Source organism: Hibiscus syriacus, unplaced genomic scaffold (assembly GCF_006381635.1).
Source record: "Hibiscus syriacus cultivar Baekdansim isolate YM2019G1 unplaced genomic scaffold, ASM638163v2 tig00002237_pilon, whole genome shotgun sequence".
In the NCBI taxonomy this organism is placed as follows: Eukaryota; Viridiplantae; Streptophyta; class Magnoliopsida; order Malvales; family Malvaceae; genus Hibiscus; species Hibiscus syriacus.
The window spans coordinates 17,479,441-17,500,295 of record NW_024061918.1 but is presented as its reverse complement, the minus strand read 5'-3'; positions in this window follow the sequence as shown (position 1 = coordinate 17,500,295).

The following is a 20,855-nucleotide window of genomic DNA, read 5'->3' as shown; positions in this document are numbered from 1 at the left end:
TCAATATCCTTAGATGTTGTTTCTCTCGGAACAAAATGTTGTCTCACTTAAGACAATTTTCTCTCAAAACAAATTTCGTCTCACTTGAGACAGTTTTCCTCAAAACACCAAATTTAGAAATTGTTTCATGTTAACTTCCTAAAAAGGCTACTTTTAAGGCCTTTTTCACTTAATTTAATGTTTGTTTAAAAGCTCATTTTAGTTATTTTAGGATCATGTAGTTGCATATAGTTGCATGTGTGGTGGTATTGCTGTTTTATTTCTTAATGGTGTTGTATGAGAGAAAGGTGCAGTTGTTTGTGGTGTGCAGGGAATAGCAGACAAAAGGATTCTTCGGGAAAGTAATGTCGTGGCATCAGACGTTGCTGAAGTAGATTGAAATGCCTTGGCATTTCTGGCGCAGAAAACAACAAAAAGATACAGCTGGCTCTGCACGTGAAATGATTGTTATAACCACCTGCCAAAGGACCACTGCCACCTGGAGGATAAGGTTCACGCATTTGGTGTGATTCTAGGGGTATGAGGGGCATTTTGAACCCAACAACCTCATCATTACCCCTAGATATTTTTATTATAAATGACACCTCATTAGAGAGAGGGAAGGGAGACACACACACGCATAGGGTAGAGCAGAAAAATCTCTTTTTTATTTTCTTTTTCCCTTTTTCTTCCTTGGGTTTTCCTCCATTGATAAAGCTCCAAGGATTGGCAAGCTAGGTGTCCGAGAGGAGCTAGCGAGCTAAGGTGTTCATGGTGGCCGAGGAGACCTCCGGTGGCACGCGTCAAAGGCTTTTTCTCACTTTCCTTTACTGTTATTTTCATATTATTTTTGGGTTGTTGGAACGAATATTTTAAGGCTTGTTCTCTTTGTATATTTCGAACCCCACCATGAACTAACTTATTTGGTGGTGGTTGGTTTAATGGTTGTTTAAACTTTATTTTAATGGTATATTTATGTTTATATTGGTTATTTGCTTGCTTTGCTTATGAATTCTTCGCCATCTAAGCTTGTAAGAGTCATGAGAGTGTCCATTTCTTAGATGAAGGTTAGGTGTTCGAGAGAAACCTAAGCTAAAAATACTTGTAGTATTCGAGAGAAACACAAGACAAGATCCTTATAAGCAATGGGTTATAGTATATTCAAGGGGCTTTGAACTGACCTAGGAATACTATATCCTAATCCCTTAGTACTTGAGAGAGACTAGGATAGGATTTCAATGATTAAAAAGGGTGTTTTTATCAATAGTGTGGGTTGTCATCATCGTTGAGTGAGAGAAGATGCCTTGGCATCCTATTCTATTAGGTTCCTTTGACTAGAGATAGCAAGAACACTTTAGGAAGACCCTGTCGAGTAAGTAAATATTATATAGCTCAGATCTGCGTGAGAGATAAGTTTAGCATCATTAAATCAATCCCTACCATTAATTCCAGTGGAAGTTTGTCATGTGAGGATTATCTATTCATCTTTTATTAGTTATTTATTTACTGTTTTTACCATTTTTCATTGCCTCGACATTACACCATTTTCAACACTAAACATTTGTTCTTGCCACTGCATTTCCATTTGCTACACCATCAGACCATTCATCTACATCCACCTTCATACACTTTTCATTTGCCGTGACATTTGTATAGATCAAGACAAACTATACTTAGATAGAATAGTTCATTACTTTGGTTAGACTTTTGTAATTTCACCCAATCCCTGTGGAGACGATACTCACTCATCACTGTATTACTTGAGCGATTATGTATACTTGCACATTATTTTCGTATAATTTATAGTACTCACAACACACAATAAGTTTTTGGCGCCGTTATCAGGGATTGGCAACCTGAAGTTAATTAGTTTTGCGATAGCATTTTATTTTTCTTTGGATTTTTATTTGTGTATAGTTTTCTTGATATTTTTGCTTTATTTTTCAGGTTTGTTTAGTTTATGCCTAGAAGAAATTCTGAAGAGCCTTTGGAACCGATAGAACCTGAGATTGAAAGACTCTTTAGACAAAGGAGACGTGCTCAACGTGCTCGAGGAAATATGTATCAGATTGGAAACCATATCATTGGTCAAGATAATGAAAATCAGAATGCCACGGCATTAGACAATGTTGAACCTGTTCGTAGGCCACGTGTTATTCGAGATCACTTAAATCCGATGCTGAATGATCTAAATCCTGGAATTGTGGCACCCAAAATTCAAGCTGCATATTTTGAGCTTAAACCAATCATGTTCAACATGTTGAATCCTATTAGGCAGTTTGGGGGTATGCCAAATGAAGATGCCAGGCATCATATTCGTAATTTTCTGGAAGTTTATGATTCTTTATGCCAAGAATGAGTGCATGAGGATTTTCTGAAATTAAAATTGTTTCCGTATTCATTGCAAGACCGAGCAAGGGCTTAGTTGAGTGGTGTACTTCTGGCTCGATAGAATCATGGACTGATCTTTGTAAGAATTTCTTATTGAGGTACAACCCACCGAACATGAATACGCAACTAAGGAATGACATAACATCTTTTTGCCAGGGCGACGACGAATCCATGTATGAGTGTTGGGATCGTTAGAAGAGTTTTCTTCAAAAGTGTTCAAATCATGGTTTTCACGATTTGACTCAAATAGTTATGCTCTATATTGGAGTCAATGCACCCACGAGGATGTTACTGGATGCCTCGATAAATGGGACATTACTGGATAAATCACCTACTGAGGCGTTTGCTATCTTGGACAGAATTGCTAACAATGATTATCAATTTCCTTCCTCAAGGCTTGGGAGTGTGAAGAGAGCACCTGGAGCATTTGAGTTAGATACCAAGGATTCGGTGTCCACTCAACTCTCAGCTATCACCAATATGCTGAAAATTTTACAACATTTTACTAAGGTGAAGGAAGTGAAAGCAACCAGCTTGGCATGTTTGTTATGCCAAGGCAATCATCAAGAGAGCGAATGCCCGACCAACCATGAGTCCATCAACTTTTTAGGTAATTTCAATCGACGCAACAACAATCTTTACTCTAACACTTATAATGCTGGATGGTGTCAGCACCCCAATTTCTCATGGGGAAAACAAGGAGCTTACAATGGTAGTCAACCCACTAGGCAACAGAATCACAATGAGCCTTAAGGTTACCAAAATGTTATGCCATGGGATAATACCAATAAATGAGCTTCAAATTCAGTGAGCATAAGTTCATTGGAAGCTACCATTCAAGAGTTCATATCTACTACGAAGACAATGTTGCAAGACCATTCTACTTCAATTAAGAATCAATGAGCTTTACTTTAAAGTCAAGGTGCCTTACTTCAAAGTAATAGCTCGTCTCTGAGAGCTTTGGAAGGACAAGTTGGTCAGATTGCAACAGCATTACAAGAGCGTCAGCAAGGACGTTTTTCAAGTGATACTGAAGTCACTAAAGCGCATGGAATGGAGCATTGCAACGTGTTAACTCTTAGGAGTGGAACACAAATCAATCAACAAGTCAATGCTAGTGGGGCACAACATGATGACTCCACTACTGATAATGGTGAAGCTGAATTACATGATGATCTCATTACTGAGAAGGACAAAGAGGAGGGTTCTACTAATGATTCTACTAAGGCACCAGATTCTGATGCCAAGGCAAAACCAAATTCTATTCCTGTAGTTAAAGAAGACAGACCTCCACCACCCTTCCCGTAAAGATTGAAGAAGCATAATGATGAAGTTCAGTTCAGGAAGTTCGTGGACATTCTTGATCAGCTCCATATCAACGTACCTCTCTTGGAAGCTATTGAACAGATGCCGATGTATGCCAAGAAGAGGAAAGTAGAGACTGTTGCCACGGCAACAAAATTTTGTTCTTCATTAAGAAAGTTGCCACCAAAGCAAAATGATCCGGGCAGCTTCATTATTCCTTGTTCGATAGGAGCTAATTTCGTTGGAGAGGCACTATGTGATCTTGGTTCAAGTGTCAACTTAATGCCGAAATCAGTTTTCTTGAAGCTTGGCATAGGAGATGCAAGACCCACCTCAGTTATTTTACAACTTGCCGATAGATCCCATGTTAAACTTGAAGGGAGAGTCGAGGATGTCATAGTAAGGGTGGATAAGTTTGTGTTTCCAGTCGATTTCTTAATTCTAGATTGTGAAGTTGATGCCAAGGCACCTATTATTCTAGGAAGACCTTTCCTAGCCACTGGTCGTATCTTGATAGACTGTGAAAAAGGTGAACTCACCATGAGAGTGGCTGATCAGTGTGTTACTGTCAATGTGTTTCGAATGCTCAAATATGTAGATGACATTGAAAAATGTCAAGGCATTTCAGAATTGAACTCAGTAATTGAAGAAGAAACTGAACATCTTTGCCACAACAATTTCATTCAGCTGGCTAAAAAAGAATATTGGGTGGATGATGAAAGCTTAGTGGAGTAAAAAAACTTCCCAATTTTGGAGGAGCAATCTAGCTTACTACAAGTTAGATCAGGTATGAATTTTGAACCTCTGAATTTTGATGAATTTATTCCTCATAAGCCTTCATTATTTCATGCACCTACTCTAGAGCTTAAGACTTTGCCAGGGCATCTGAAATATGCTTACTTAGGTATCGATGAAACTTTACCGGTGATTATTTCCGCTAACCTTACTGCTAATCAAGAGCAAAGTTTGTTAAGTGTTTTGATGCAGTATAAGAAAGCAATTGGTTGGACTATGGCTGATTTGAAAGGCAGTAGTCCCATGATCTGCAGGCACAAGATTATGCTTGAAGATTGCCACAACAATTCAATCTAACCACAATGAAGACTCAACCCTGTTATGAAGCAAGTGGTGATGAAAGAAATTCTGAAATGGCTTGATGCTGAAGTGATTTACCCTATCTCAAATAGCTCATGGGTAAGCCCTGTCCAATGTGTTTTGAAGAAAGGGGGCACGACGGTGGTTAATAATGAGGATAATGAGCTATTATCCACTCGCACTGTTACCGGATGGAGGATATGCATGGACTATCAAAAAATCAACAAAGCTACAAAGAATGATCAATTTCCTCTACCTTTCATCGACCAAATATTGGATCGATTGGTCGGAAAAGCATTCTATTGCTTTTTGGATGGGTACTCGGGGTACAATCAAATTGCCATCGCACCAGAGGACCAAGAAAATACTACGTTTACTTGTCCCTATGGCACTTTTGCCATTAGGAGAATGCCTTTTGGACTCTGTAATGCCCCGATAACATTTCAGCGTTGTATGCAAGCCATATTTTCAGACATGGTTGAGGATTTTCTGGAGATTTTTATGGAATACTTTTCTGTCTGTGGGGACGATTTTGAACGATGCCTCAGTAATTTAGCAAAAGTTCTCAAAAGATGCGAGGAGGCTGAGTTGGTCTTAAATTGGGAAAAATGTCACTTCATGGTGGCTAAAGGCATTGTATTAGGCCATAAAATTTCTCACAAGGGTATTGAGGTTGACAAAGCGAAGATTAAAGTGATTGAAAAGTTGCCACCACCACCTTAGGTCAAGGGCATAAGAAGTTTTATTGGACATGCTGGATTCTATAGAAGATTTATCAAAGACTTCTCCAAGATTTCTAAGCCCTTGTGCACATTGCTTCAATAAAACCAACCCTTTGTGTTTGACGAGTTATGCCTCGGCGCATTCACTGAGCTAAAGCGATGATTTATCTCAGCACTTATTGTAGTTCCTCCCGATTGGACATCACCATTTGAGCTAATGTGTGATGCAAGCGATTATGTCATAGGAGCTGTTTTGGGGCAACACCGAGGTAAACTTTTTCATGTGATTTATTATTCTAGCCGTACTTTAAATGAAGCACAATTGAACTACACCACCACTGAGAAAGAATTACTTGTCGTGGTATTTGCTTTTGATAAATTTAGACCTTACCTAATAGGCACTAAAGTTATTGTTCAGACTGATCATTCGACTATAAAATATTTAGTAAACAGAAAGGATGCCAAGCCTAGACTTATTAGGTGGATCTTACTTTTGCAAGAATATGACTTAGAGGTGGTAGATAGAAAAGGAACTAAAAATCAAGTTGTTGATCACTTATCTAGGCTAGAAAACAACTCTGAATGCCATGACACTGTAGATATTCAAGAGGAATTTCCTGATGAGAAAATTTTATATGTCGGGGTAATCCCGTGGTATGCTGACCTTGTTAATTTTCTTGTTGGTGGAATATTGCCTTTTGATTTAGATAGTCACGCCAAAAAAATTCAAGCATGATGCAAGGCACTTTTTTTGGGATGAGCCATATTTGTTCAAGCATTGTGCCGATCACCTCATTAGACAATGTGTACCCGAAGAAGAACAGCGTGACATTTTGTACCATTGTCATTCAGCCCCATGTAGAGGCCACTTTGGTGGAGCAAGGACTGCTGCTAAGGTCCTCTAATCATGCTTTTACTGGCCAACTCTGTTCAAAGATGCCCAAGTATTTTACAAAGCTTGTGATTGATGCCAACAGACTGGAAACGTCTCCTGACGACATGAGATGCCACTGCAAAATATTCTGGAGATAGAGTTGTTTGATATGTGGGGCATCATTTTCATGGGATCATTCCTACATTCTGGAGGAAATCCATACATTTTGCTTGTTGTGGATTATATATCAAAATGGGTGGAAGCAATAGCAACATCAAGAAATGACTCTAAAACGTACTCAAGTTTTTGCATAAGAATATTTTTACTCGGTTGATTGCCAAGTCATTGATGAGATAGGAGTTCGACATAAGATTGCCATGGCATATCATCCACAGACGAATGGCCAAGCTGAGATATCCAATTGAGAGATCAAGCAGATTTTAGAGAAAGTGGTGAACCCAAGGCGTAAGGATTGATCGCTGAAGTTAGATGAAGCACTTTGGGCATATATAATAGTGTTCAAGACTCCTTTGGGAATGTCACCATTCAAGCTAGTGTATGGGAAAGCTTGTCATCTGCCAGTTGAACTTGAACACAAGGCGTACTGGGCCATCAAGCAATTGAATTTTGATGCTCAATTAGCTGGGGAGCAGAGATTACTAGAACTCAATGAGATGGAAGAGTTTAGAGCATAAGCATATGAGAATGCTCGGATATAGAAAGAGAAAACCAAGAAGTGGCATGACCAGAAACTGATGTCACGACATTTTCATGTGGGCCAACAAGTCTTGCTCTATAACTCCAGACTTAAACTCTTTCTTGGAAAGCTAAAATATCAATGGTTAGGACCATTTGAGGTGCATCATGTTTATCCCCATATAGGGTTGACATCAAGAATATAGATGGGACGATCTTCAAAGTCAATGGCCAGCGTCTCAAGGCCTATAATGGAGTTCCAACACCGCACAACAAGGCAGTTTTAAATCTGTACGATGTTGAAGACTGCCCAGTTGAAAACCAAAATTCGATGCCACGGCATGAATTTATGTCTGTGTATAAATAAAAATTTAAATTTATTCTTCTCTTTATTTTTGTTTTTATTTTATTTTGTAGATAATTTTTGATTTAATTCATAGGGCCCACAGTGCTACAAACCGTGCAGGGAGCGGTTACCAAAGGGATGAAAGGACAACGCATTAAATGGGGAAGATATTCCTTTGAATTGTTTCTTTTTAATTTAATTTATTTCTGATTTTCACTTTTCTATCTCCAAGTTTTGTCCCATCATCATCATTACTTTTGGCAGGATATTTTCCTTCCCCATACACGCATTAACCCCATCCACTCAAATTTTTTTAATCGTCATATCACCCATTTTCCCTCTCATTTTAAACTTTTTCTTTTATATTTCATTATTAACTTTTTCTCTTTCATCTTTAACTTTTACTTTTTCTCTCTCATTTCTTCATCTCCTTCTCTCATTCTCCCCCATAGCCGAATATCCTTCAAGCTTTTAACACTCTCAAAGCTTCTTCTTTTTTCATTTTTCTTACTTGACAACCACTGAAAATGGTGCATACAAGACCTGCCACAACCGAAGCTTCCACATTACAACAATTCAAGAACAATGAAGCCAAGGCACAGTTTCAAAATTTCAAGAACCGAAAACTCTTCTTTGACTTAGGTTTTATCTTTACCCGAGACCGACAGTGATTTTGGGCCAGATGTGATGGACATTGTTACTCCACTCAAATGGCAGAAGTTTTCAAGGCATCTAGGTTCGATTAATGCCTCGTTGGTTAAGGAGTTTTATGCAAATATTTCCAAGCCGAACCAACACTCCATTTTTTGTGTGAGGTAAACAGATTTGGTTTACACCCTCTACGATTAATAGGTATTTTTATTTACAGGATGTGGAGGACCGACATACCACGTTCGAAAATGATGTCGATAGCACTGCATACGATGAGATTTTGGAGGACTTGTGCTTTGCAAACACCGAGTGGAATGGTCGCCAAAGCAGTCGATATTCGGTCAACCGAGAGCGTCTTCAATCGCGTGCCAAGTTATGGAACCATTTCCTCAAACACAAGCTCATACCTACTCTCACAATACGATGGTATCACTTTCTCGTTTAATACTTTTACACTCGATCATGGTATCACATCCTATTGATGTTGGTCGAATCATTGTTGATCAAGTTCATGAGTGTTTGGGTAAAAAGACAAGTGCTTTAGTGTTCCCTAAATTAATTATTGCTTTGTGTCGTAAGAAAAAGGTTGAAGAGAATGATTTTGGTGAAATTTTACCTGGAATTTCAGGCATAACTAGGGCTAAATTACCACTATTTTTGGGGATTGAAAATCCAAAGTCTAAGGACTCTGCTCATGAGCAATCTGCAGGTACTGAACAATCAAATGCCGAGGCAAGGTTGCTTGCTCTCGAAGAAGCTGTGATGTAGACTCAGACTCACATGCATGTTTTACATGGTGACATCCATAATTTCTTTTGATATGTGAAGCATATAGATGATGTGGTGGAAACGATGTTTCAAGAAATTAATCCCCACGGTCACCGGAATTTCCCTGGCTTTCCGGGTGAAATTCTACCGGCATTCAATGCTGAGGTATCTCCCGAGCCCGAGCAAGATGCAACCGATCCTCCAGTTGATGACCAGACTCTTGATCCGTACCATTCTGAGACCCCTGAATATCCACCTACTGTCCCTGTTGAAGAAACACCCAGTCCCGTTCCTGCACCCGATCCTTCTCCTACACCACGTAGTAGCCGACGCACCAAAACAACGACTGAACATAGGAATATTGCGCATTATTACTCTAGTTCTTTAGAGTCCAGCCCAGCACCACTACGTAAGTGCACCAGACGAGAAGCCGCCAGTAGCTCCAAGGCAACTCCACCACGCAAATCCTGAGGTACGTCACTTGCATTCATTTTCATTTAGTTTGCATTTCATTGCATGGAATTTAGTTTTTATTTAGGTTAGTTCTCTTTAAGAATTGAGGACAATGCTTCCCTTAAGTTTGGGGGAGGTAGTGTTCTCAGTAGAGCATATACATGATAGCATTAGCGTAGTATTATGCCATGGCATCAGTAAATAGTAGGATAGTTAGATAGAATGTTTTGAGGATACCCAATGATGATGATTTTTTTATGCTATAATTTGAATGTAAATGACTATTAAAATGATAGAACTCACTCTAGGGCTTGATGCTTTGTGAAAATAATTTACGCGATTTGTATGTTTTCTATACTTAGAAAATTTAGAATTTTTATGAATGAACTCTAGTTAGTTCTGGCATTGAAATATAGTATTGTTCTTAAAAGAAAAATAAAAAACAACTCCCTTATATATGAAATTGTGAATAAATGCTTAGGCATAGCTTTAGAGGGACACTCCTCTATACCGTGGCATTGCCTGGAACTCTCTTTAATAAATGGCAGCCTCACGCATATGAGTGAATGAAAGTAGTAACGGGATGACTCTACTTAACTAGCTTGGGGGTGGAAAGTATGCTCCCTTTCACCTAGAGTGTGGAAGAATAGGTGTGATGGGCTGACTCCCTTTCATAACAGCATCTTTAAAAAAAGTTCAGAAAAAAGTGTGCTTAATGAATAAGTAAATGCCTTGGCAAAAACTAGGGGACTGGAGTAGAAATTGTCTAAATTTGCTAAGTATAGATTGGATGCAATCACGCACACACAATACCGCAAAGAATCTTGACCTAGGGAAAAGTACTTGACTTCTTGATATGTTTAGCAATTTGAAGCCTATTGTTCTGAGGGTTGAAATTTAATTTTGTCCTACTGTCTTATTGTTGAAAGTTTCTATGACATTCTGCTTATGTAACTGCTATCCATTGCTTGAGGGCAATCAATAGCTTAAGTTTGGGGGGTGTTAACTTCCTAAAAGGCTACTTTTAAGACTTTTTTCACTTAAGTTATTGTTTATTTAAAAGCTCATTTTAGTTATTTTAGGATCATGTAGTTGCATAGAGTTGCATGTGTGGTGGTATTGATGTTTTATTTCTTAATGGTGTTGTATGAGAGAAAGGTGCAGTTGTTTGTGGTGTACAGGGAGTAGTGGACAAAAGGATTCTTCAGGAAAGTAATGCCGCGACATCAGACGTTGCTGAAGCAGATTCAAAATGCCTTGGCATTTCTGGCGCAGAAAATGACAAAAAGATACAGATATATGAGGATAGTTGGCTCTGCACGTGAAATGATTGTTGTAATCGCCTGCCAGAGGACCACTGCCACCTGGAGGATAAGGTTCACACATATGGTGTGATTCTAGGGGTATGAGGGGTATTTTGCACCCAACAACCTCATCATTACCCCTAGATATTTTTATTATAATTGACACCTCATTGGAGAGAGGGAGGGGACACACGCACACACATAGGGTAGAATAGAAAAATCTCATTTTTATTTTATTTTTCCCTTCTTCTTCCTTGGGTTTTCCTCCATTAATAAAGCTCCAAGGAGTGGCAAGGTAGGCGTCTGAGAGGAGCTAGTAACCTAAGGTGGTTCGTGGTGGCGGAGGAGAGCTCCGGTGGCGCGCGTCGAAGGCTTCTTCTCACTTCCCTTTGCTGTTATTTTCATATTATTTTTGGGTTGTTGGAACGAATATTTTAAGGCTTGTTCTTTGGATATTTTGAACCCCACTATGAACTAACTTATTTGGTGGTGGTTGGTTTAATGGTTGTTTAAACTTTATTTTAATGGTATATTTATGTTTATCTTGGATATTTGCTTTCTTTGCTTATGAATGCTTCACCATCTAAGTTTGTAAGAGGCATAAGAGTGTCCATTTCTTAGATAAAGGTTAGGTGTTCGAGAGAAACCTAAGTTAAAGATACTTGTAGTATTCGAGAGAAACAAAAGACAAGATCCTCATAAGCAATGGGTTATAGTATTTTTAAGGGGCTTTGAACCGACCTAGGAATACTATATCCTAATCCCTTAGTACTCGAGAGAGACTAGTGTCATGACTGTCTTTTAGTTGGGCCCAGAATCGGGCTTCGACTTAGATTAAACAGGTAAGAGTCACCACCGACCATTTTAAAATGAATTTAGGTGGGTCGGACACCATCTTACATGATCTGCATTGTACCAGAAACGTGTCGGGTTCGGGAGTCGGTTACGGTCAAGGAAGGTTTAGCACCCTTGAACTGCCCTTTCGGTACCAATTAATTTATCGGTTATCTTAATTGTGAAAATTAAAATTAAAATATAAATTTAAAACATTCAATTCGAATTACTTACCTTTGATCGGAATTCTTCTAAAAAGAAAAAATGTTCGGGAAAAAATAGTAATAATAATAATGATAAAAGAATATTAAATAAACCCAAAAAATGAATAATGAAACTAAAAAATAGAATAAAAAAACAAGATAAAAAAATTAAAAAAAATGTTAAACAAACTAAATAAAAAACTGTTAAAATTAAAAAGTAGAAAAACGGAGCAAAAAACAATTCTAAAAAATAAAATAAAATAAAATAAAAGCTTAGAAGTTTGAATTGCAATAAATTAAAAGTGGAGGGAGTGAATATTAGTGTTAAAAATGCACTGCAAAAAAAAACAAACAAAATCAGAGGGTTAATTTGCAAAATAAAAAAATTAATCATGATTAAATTGATTAAATCAGAAATTGGGGGGCAAATTACAATTAGCGGTTGAATTGAAAGGCGAATCAAAATATGAGGGACTCCGGAGAGGATTTAAAAATCCTCTATTTGCACACTGGTCCCTCGTATATAAATGCCCAAACACATCTATTCTCAACTCATTTTCAACACTTTCTCACATAATCATCTCTCTCAAACGATAGAAGGATCTCATCTCTTCTCCCTTAGCGATTTCCGGCCACCCGCCACCGCCGTCCACAGCCGCGCCCCAAATATTTAAAACACACCCAAATAACCGTAGATCTACAAAAAACTGTTCGGCACCTACCCTTCTCCGGTGACCTTTTCGCTTCCGATGGCCCTTCGTGGCTTGGATCGGGGCTGTTTGCTTTTGTTTCTGTTCTTTGTTGATGTTTTGGTTTATTTTGTGTTGTGGTTGTGTTTTGTTTCGATAGTGTCTTGTTTCGTGGTTTTTGTGTTGATGTTTCCTCGGTTATGTTTACTATGTTGGCAATGTTGATATGGGTTGTTGATGATGTAGTTTTTTCTGTATTGCTTTTGGGTTCCTGTTTTCGGCCGACTGTTGATGTTCGTTTTGGTCGATGATCTCTGTGTAATGTTTGGTTCCCCCTCCCATTTCACGTTGATGGTCGTGGGTTTTTATAACCCCCCACCGGCCGTTGTGACTCCCGACGATCTCGGGATCGTGTCGTTCGTGTGACTGTTCGTGGTTGATTGGCTAAAACGGGATGGGTTAGTCCCGTTTTAGCCAAGGTTCACTGCTTCGGTTGTTTCATGACAGATTTTGGTCGGATTTGATGCTTGGGCGTTGGTTGCCTTGTTCTCCCAAGCGACGCATGTCCTGCTAAAATATGAAAACCCTAACTTTGAACTCTGGGCTGGCTTAGGCCCAAACGTGACTGGACCCGTTAGACTCTCTTAAGACCTAGACAAAAACAAAAAAAATAATAATAATAAATAAAATAAATAAATAACTAATTAATAAATCAAGTAAATAGAAAAAAATAATAATAATACTATAAAATATATATTTCAAAAAATATTTTAAAACTATATTATATTTTTAAAAAGTTTTCAAAACTATACATTATATAGTTTTCAAAATGTTTTAAAAATATTATATAAGCTTTCAAAAAATATTTTTAAAACTATATATTATATAATTTTTCAAAAAATGTTTTTTAAAACTATACATTATATAATTTCAAAAATGTTTTTAAAACTATATATTATATAATTTTTCAAAAAATGTTTTTAAAACTATATATTATATAATTTTCAAAAATGTTTTTAAAACTATATATTATATAATTTCTCAAAAATGTTTTAAAAAACTATATATTATATAAGTTTTCAAAATTGTTTTAAAAACTATATAATATATAAATGTTTTCAAAAGGTTTTCAAAACTATATATTATATATATTTTAAAAATGTTTTCAAAAACTGTATAATATATAAATTTTTGAAAATCGTTTTCTGAAAATTATATATTATATTTTGTCAAAAACATTTTCACAAACTATATTACTATATACATATATAATATATATATATATATATATATATATAAAACAAAATAACTCCATGAGAAAATGAGTGTCTATAGCTGCCCCTCTTTGTCCTTTTTCGTGGAACGAAAAATAGGACAAAGATAAAAGGACACAAATTTTCACTCGGTGAAGCTGAAAATTGATTTGAGTTAGGAATAACTCCCTGTCGAATTTAAGTTGTGGATGACCCCTCCGTCGTGAAGTCGAGTCCACCTTTAAATGATATGGAATTGAAGTCATAGTTCAGAATTTGAATCATAATGTGGCTTCTCGTTGCCAAATTATAGTCAACCTTGGTATTCTTCTCGGTTTAAAGACCTTGGTTAAAATTTGATTGGAAAATAAGTCCTTGACTCCAACATGTGGTTGATAGGCCTTCGAGCTGAATGAAACCGAACTCGAAAGGTCTTCACTAACAGATAACTTTTCTCAACTTAAGCTATGCTACCGGAAAAATGACTTATTGTCACTAAGGCAAGGTTAACCCAGGTCTTCTTTTCGAATTAAAAACCTTGATTGCAGCCGAACAGTAGTGTGATTGAGGTGTCATCGAGTTGAATGGAACCGAACTCGATAATTTTATTGACAGATAACCCTTCTTGCCTTGAGCTATGCTATAAATGATGTGCCTTGGAGGTGAGCGTAGTCGAACTCGAAGGTATTTTGTTGGAAAATAGCCCTTCTTGCCTTGATGATGCAAATGATGTGCCCTCGAAGCTGAGTATAATCGAACTCGAGGGACTTTGGTAGATAGCCCTTCTCGACTTAAGCTATGATGCAAATGATGTGCCTTTGAGTTGAGTGTAGTCGAACTCGAAGGTCTTTGGTGACATATAACCCTTATAGCCTTGAGTTATGCTATAAATGATGTACCCTCGAAGCTGAGTGTAATCGAACTCGATGGTCTTTGGCAGATAGCCCTTCTCGACTTAAGCTATGCTGCAAATGATGTGCCTTTGAGCTGAGCGTAGTCGAACTCGAAGGTCTTTGGTGACAGATAACCCTTCTAGCCTTGAGTTATACTGTAAATGATGTGCCCTCGAAGCTGAGTGTAATCGAACTCGAGGGTCTTTGGCAGATAGCCCTTCTCGACTTAAGCTATACTGCAAATGATGTGCCTTGGAGCTGAGCGTAGTCAAACTCGAAGGTCTTTGGTTGGCAGATAACCCTTCTCGACTTAAGTTATGATGCAAATGATGTGCCCTTGAAGCTGAGTGTAATCGAACTCGAGGGTCTTTAGTAGATAGCCCTTCTCGACTTAAGCTATGCTGCAAATGATGTGCCTTGGAGCTGAGCGTAGTCGAACTTGAAGGACTTTTGGTCACAGATAACCCTTCTAGCCTTGAGTTATGTTGTAAATGATGTGCCCTCGAAGCTGAGTGTGATCAAACTCGAGGGTCTTTGGCATATAGCCCTTCTCGACTTAAGCTATGCTGCAAATGATGCGCCTTGGAGCTGAGCGTAGTCGAACTCAAATGTCTTTAGTTGGCAGATAACCCTTCTCGTCTTACGTTATGCTGCAAATGATATGCCTTGGAGCTGAATGTAGTCGAACTCGAAGGTCTTTTGTTGGAAAATAGCCCTTCTTACCTTGAGCTATGTTACAAATGATGTGCCTTGGAGCTAAGCGTAGTTGAACTCGAAGGTCTTTGTTGGCAGATAACTCTTCTAGCCTTGAGTTATGCTGCAAATGTTGTCTTAAAAATGGCTTCCCTTCACAGTCTAAACCAGTCATAGTTCTTCAGGTGGTTCCTCTGAGCAGGTCTGAACCAAGTAATATGATTTTTGGATGACTTCCCTTCACAAGAAAGTCCACTGATAAATTTTGTCAGTCGTATATCTTCCGTCGTGGAATTGATATATGGCTTGAAGACATTAACTAGAAACATGTTGCTCATTGGTTAGTTGAGTTGAACTGGATTTGTTCTGAATTGGTTCTCGAACTCATCTGAAGTTGATTAACGATCTTTCAATCTGTCAAATTGGTTGAGGTGTAGCTTCCTGCTGCTGAGTTAAGCAACCACCATCGTTCTTTAAAGGAACTTTCGAATCGAGTATCCTTCATCTTGAAGTCGAAACTTGACTCTAAAAAACTGTAAAAAATCATGTATGCGAAAAATAATGAAGGTGATGCTCTTAATTATGTCTAAGATGCATGCAACATGAATGAGTTATGCTTTATCTCCTGGATGGAGTCTCATGCTTTGTCTGCCAATCTGGTCCTTGGAACCGATCATGCCCCATTCTCTTTTTGAGATTTGGCTTTACAAACTTTTCATATCTGAGACTGTTCTGTTTGAAAATGTTTTTCTCCTTTTTCTTGTTTTAGGAGGGAAAATGATAAAAATGTTGTAAAATATTGTTCGCAATTGAATCAAATTGTAAACGTGAGTTCAAAGAACACCAAAGGAATCAAGAGCTTTTTTAATGCTTTCAGAGTTACAGCTCTTTGACAAATGTTCAAATGGATGAGTTGGCTTTAGGTTGGCCTCCTTTCTAAGGTTTCGGTAACCCAAAATGTCATTTTATTTCAACCGGGTGTGGACAAAATAACGCAACTAGCATGATCAATTACTAGACCTTTTATTTCGATCCTCTGAAATCTTCCATTTGTTCAAGATTTGTAGGCTCCTCTAACAAAGGCAGTGCAAAAAATATCGGTCTAAAAATGAAATTCTTGAGTGCTCGTGTGTAGTTGACTATAACAGGTGTTCTTTAACTCCCTTAGTCCATCATTACCAAAAAGTTCTTGCTCAGATAAATTTGATTTAATTTGCCATTATCTGGCTAGCTAAATCCATAAAGCCGGGGTGTTTAACCAATTGCTTTAGAGGGACAACTTAACATTATAATCAGTTTTATCAAGTTCACTAAAGGGTTCATCCCATCACAAAGTCTTCGACCGAACAATAGTAGTGGAGCAAACACCGAATTGCCAGGTGTTCGAGAAATGTCACGGTTTGAACATAATCTACTCATAAGCTATGGCTTTCAAGTTTCCTCTATAACCAATTGCCTTAGCGGAATAGCTCAGTTTTATGAATTTAATTTCTTAAGATTGCTAAGAAGAACCTGTTATAGTCTAGGTTTTTTTGAAAGTCAAGAAATCTCATCTTTAGAGTTCAATTTTTAAGCAACTAACCTAAACTAGATTCATTTACTCAACTATTCCATCTGTAAAGATAATGATCATCATTAAATGTCTTAAACAAAAACTATAGTAATTGTCATATGCAAATGATGCCCATGTTGTCCCCACCTTATGAAAGGAAAAAGGTTAAATTTCAAGATCAGGGTACGATACTTGAGTGTATATTCTGGGTAAGGCCAAAGTCCTTGTTTTAAATTATGTTACTCTGTCAAAGATTTGTAACTTTGAACCATTTACAGAGTTTCTTAATTCAAATGATATTCAAAGAATTACAAGTTTGTAAATGTGATTCATTGCTTAACATCTTTAAAATAACATAAATTTATTCGAATGTCCTTACACAAACTTGAGAAAAAAACAAATTCAAACAAAATGTCTCAAATGATAAAATGGTCTTCCTCACTTGGATGCCCCCAAGTTGTTGAAGTCGATCCAGTTCTGGTTACGCATCTTCTGTACGACTCTCTTGAATGCGTAACAGTTCTCAATTGTGTGCCTTGGGACACCGCCGTGATATTCACAATGTGCATTCTCATCATACCACTTGGGGTATAGGGGCTTCATGGGTTCCACCGGGTATGGTGACACTATATGGGTGTCCATAAATTGATGGTAAAGCTCTTTGTAGGTCATGAGAATAGGGTCGAAATGTTCACTTTCCCTCCTTGGTTCTCTGGAATCTTGTTTAGAAGTACCTGACGGTACAACTGTAGTTGATTTCTGTTTGGAGATTGTAACACCTTTACAGGCATGGTTGATGTTGTTAATCTCTCCATCCCTCTCTCGTATAGGAGGTTTCGTACTGGCATCCCCATCCTTAATTTTTCCTTGCTTTATGGCTGACTCGATCATTTCTCTAGCCATAACCAAGTCTGAAAAGCTTCCTGATGTGATCGCAACTAGGTGCCCGAAGTATGGAGTCTTCAAGGTCTGTATGAAAAGTTTTCGGGTTTTCTTTTCATCAAACGGTGGATGAACTTGCACAGCCAAATCCCTCCATTTTTGTGTGTATTGCCTGAAACTCTCGTTATGCTTTTTTTCCTTGCTTTGTAGCATAACTCGATCTGGCCTTATGTCATTGACATGCTTGTATTATTCCAGAAATGACTTGGCCAGGTCCTTCCAGGTCTTGATATTTGATCGGCTTAACTGGTTGTACCACTGAATGGCTGAGCCCGACAGACTCTCCTAGAAGCAGTGGATCAGGAGTTGGTCGTTTCCTCCATATCCTGTCATCTTTCGACAGAACATGGTGATGTGAGCGGATGGACAACTGTTCCCGTCAAACTTCTCGAATTTCGGGGACTTAAATTTCGGAGGAAGAACCAAGTCTGGGACTAGACTGAGTTCCGCGGCGTCGATTTCATGGTACTCATGGTCTCCTTTGACTGCCTTCATTTGGTCCTCCAATTGTTTGATTTTTTCCTCCATCTTCTTCGCTTTGTCCTCTTCGTCCAAATCCGGTGCATGGTAATAACCTGGATTGTTCTTAGAGTTAAATATAACAATTTATATCTCTGTAGTAGATGGGGTTTTTGCTTTTGCAATGGATAAATCCTCTTGAAGTTCGGGTAAGATTCCAGGTTCGATAATCACTCGTGGGGTAGGTTACTTAGCTACCCCTTCCGATGAACCTGCCCCAGGTGCACTCGCTTGATGTAGACCAGACAACTTGGCCACAATTTGATCGATCAAGGACTCTTGATTTTTCATAATTGTACTCAGACTACTCTGGTTTATCTTATCTTCAAGTTCTTTCTGTAATTTGGCCATGTTATCCTCGATTTTCTCGATTCTTGCTTCCATCTTCTTCTTTTTCAGGCGGGTGTTATGCAGAAGGGGTGTATCCAATGCTTGAGGTGGTGTATCTAGTATGTGTTCCTTTTGATGAGACATGCATATGTTAGTTAATGCGAATGTAAAGAAAAATAACAAAATGCAAAATATGTCTAGATGCATAATGCATGCAATGTTCGAGGTATTAATCCAAAAAATGTGTCTGTTATTATAAATAATCCTTATTGGGGACAAAAGTGTTTTATCTTTTAAGAGATAAAAATTTTATGACAACTTCTGACATGTTGATTAGTCTTCCGCCTTCTTCCGTCACCGGTTGAATAACTTGTCGAACCACTCTAGCTTCTTTGGAAGAACCGTGCAAATGTCAAGTTGTTTGCCCAAAAAAAAGTCTCTAAGGACTGCACCGTCGGCTTCCACTCTCTGCTGAGTCTGTTCCCTAACAGTAACACCATTAGAGCCCTCCATCGATAGAAACTATCCGAAGCTTACTTCTTGAACTCATCAGCAATGGCATTCAACTCAGCTAGGGTTGCGCCATCTTGTTCTCGTAGTTTTCGAAAGGAGCGTCCGGGTCAGTAACCTTTTCCTCGTCTTGCCCCTGCAATCTTTGCCAGTCAGTTCTTCAAAGATAGACTTTCGTTGTGCTTGATGTAGACCCGGTTCATTCTGAGTCCTTTATAATGCAGCAGAGTGACTTACTCTTCAATTGTGGGCACCACGTCTTCTGGATTGAATGTGACACATAGTCGCCTTGTAGATTGTCCTCTGCATGTTCATCTCTTGTATTACAACCCCTTTGTCCATTAATGTAGATTATTCATGTTTAACAAACACGTTTTTGGTGGATCAACACCTCGTTTTAAATTATGCGAATGATGGGAGAACAAAAAATAAAAAGAGTTAGTGAGGTAAATCAAAATAATAAAAATGAAAAAAAATCCTACCCCACATGATATCTACCCCACATGCTTTAATTCCTACCCGGACATGATCTCTATTCCGCATGATAATTTCAAACAAATCCTGACCGCATATTTGTCTAGTTCGCATGCTTTAAATAGAAAATAAAGCAGGAAACAAAGTAGCATAGGGTTTGGAATGAGGTCTTGGGGTGGGCTCTAATTCCCTGTACTCTCCTGGTTTTGGTTCTAAAAAGGTACTCGAGTTCTCCTTGCTGGTGCCCCCTTGGGCTTGCCAGACCCTTAGTCCTAAGCCCATTACAAGCTTGTGTGGACTAAGTTAAACACGAGAGGACACATTCCCTTATGTCTATGCGGTGAATAAATTCACACGAAGGCGTCGCTTTCACCCCTACTTAAATAGGGTTCAGAGCTCGGGTATAGAGCCAGAGATAGAAACTTTTCAAAAATCTGAAATCATTGAAAAAAAATGTCAGTACAACTATTTCTTTGAGAAATAATCAAAGGTAAATAATTGGAATCGAATAAATAAATTAAAATTAAAATTTACCATTTTCGCATAAAAACACAATCGAAAATTAATTCTGGCCTGACTCACTTACCTGTCCCTAGTGGAGTCGCCAAGCTGTCGCGACCGTCTTTCAGTTGGGCCTGGAATCGGGCTTCGACTTAGATTAAATGTGTTAGAGTCGCCACCGACCATTTTAAAATGAATTTAGGTGGGTCGGACACCATCTTACCTGATCTATATTGTACCATAAACGTGTCGGGTTCGGGAGTCAGTTACGTTCAATGAAGGATTAGCACCCTTGAACCACCCTTTCGGGACCAATTAATTTTTCGGTTGTCTTAATTGTGAAAATTAAAATTAAAATTTAAAACATTCGATTCGAATTACTTACCTTTGATCGGAATTCTTCTAAAAAGAAAATATGTTAGGGGAAAAATAGTAATAATAATAAACGAATATTAAATAAACCCAAAAAATGAAAATGAAACTAAAAAAATAGAATAAAAAAACAAGATAAATAAAATAAACAAATGTTAAATAAACTGAATAAAAAAAGTGCTAAAATTAAAAAGTAGCAAAACGGAGCAAAAAACAATTCTAAAAAAATAAACTAAAATAAAATAAAAGCTTAGAAGTTTGAATTGCAATAAATTAAAAATGGAGGGAGTGAATATTAGTGTTAAAAATGTACTGCAAAAAAAATAAAACAAAATCAGAGGGTTAATTTGCAAAATAAAAAAATAGTAAGGATTAAATTGATTAAATCAGAAATTGGGGGGCAAATTACAATTAGTGGCTGAATTGAAAGGTGAATCAAAATATGAGGGACTCCGGAGAGGATTTAAAATCCTCTATTTGCAAACTGGTCCCTCGTATATAAATGC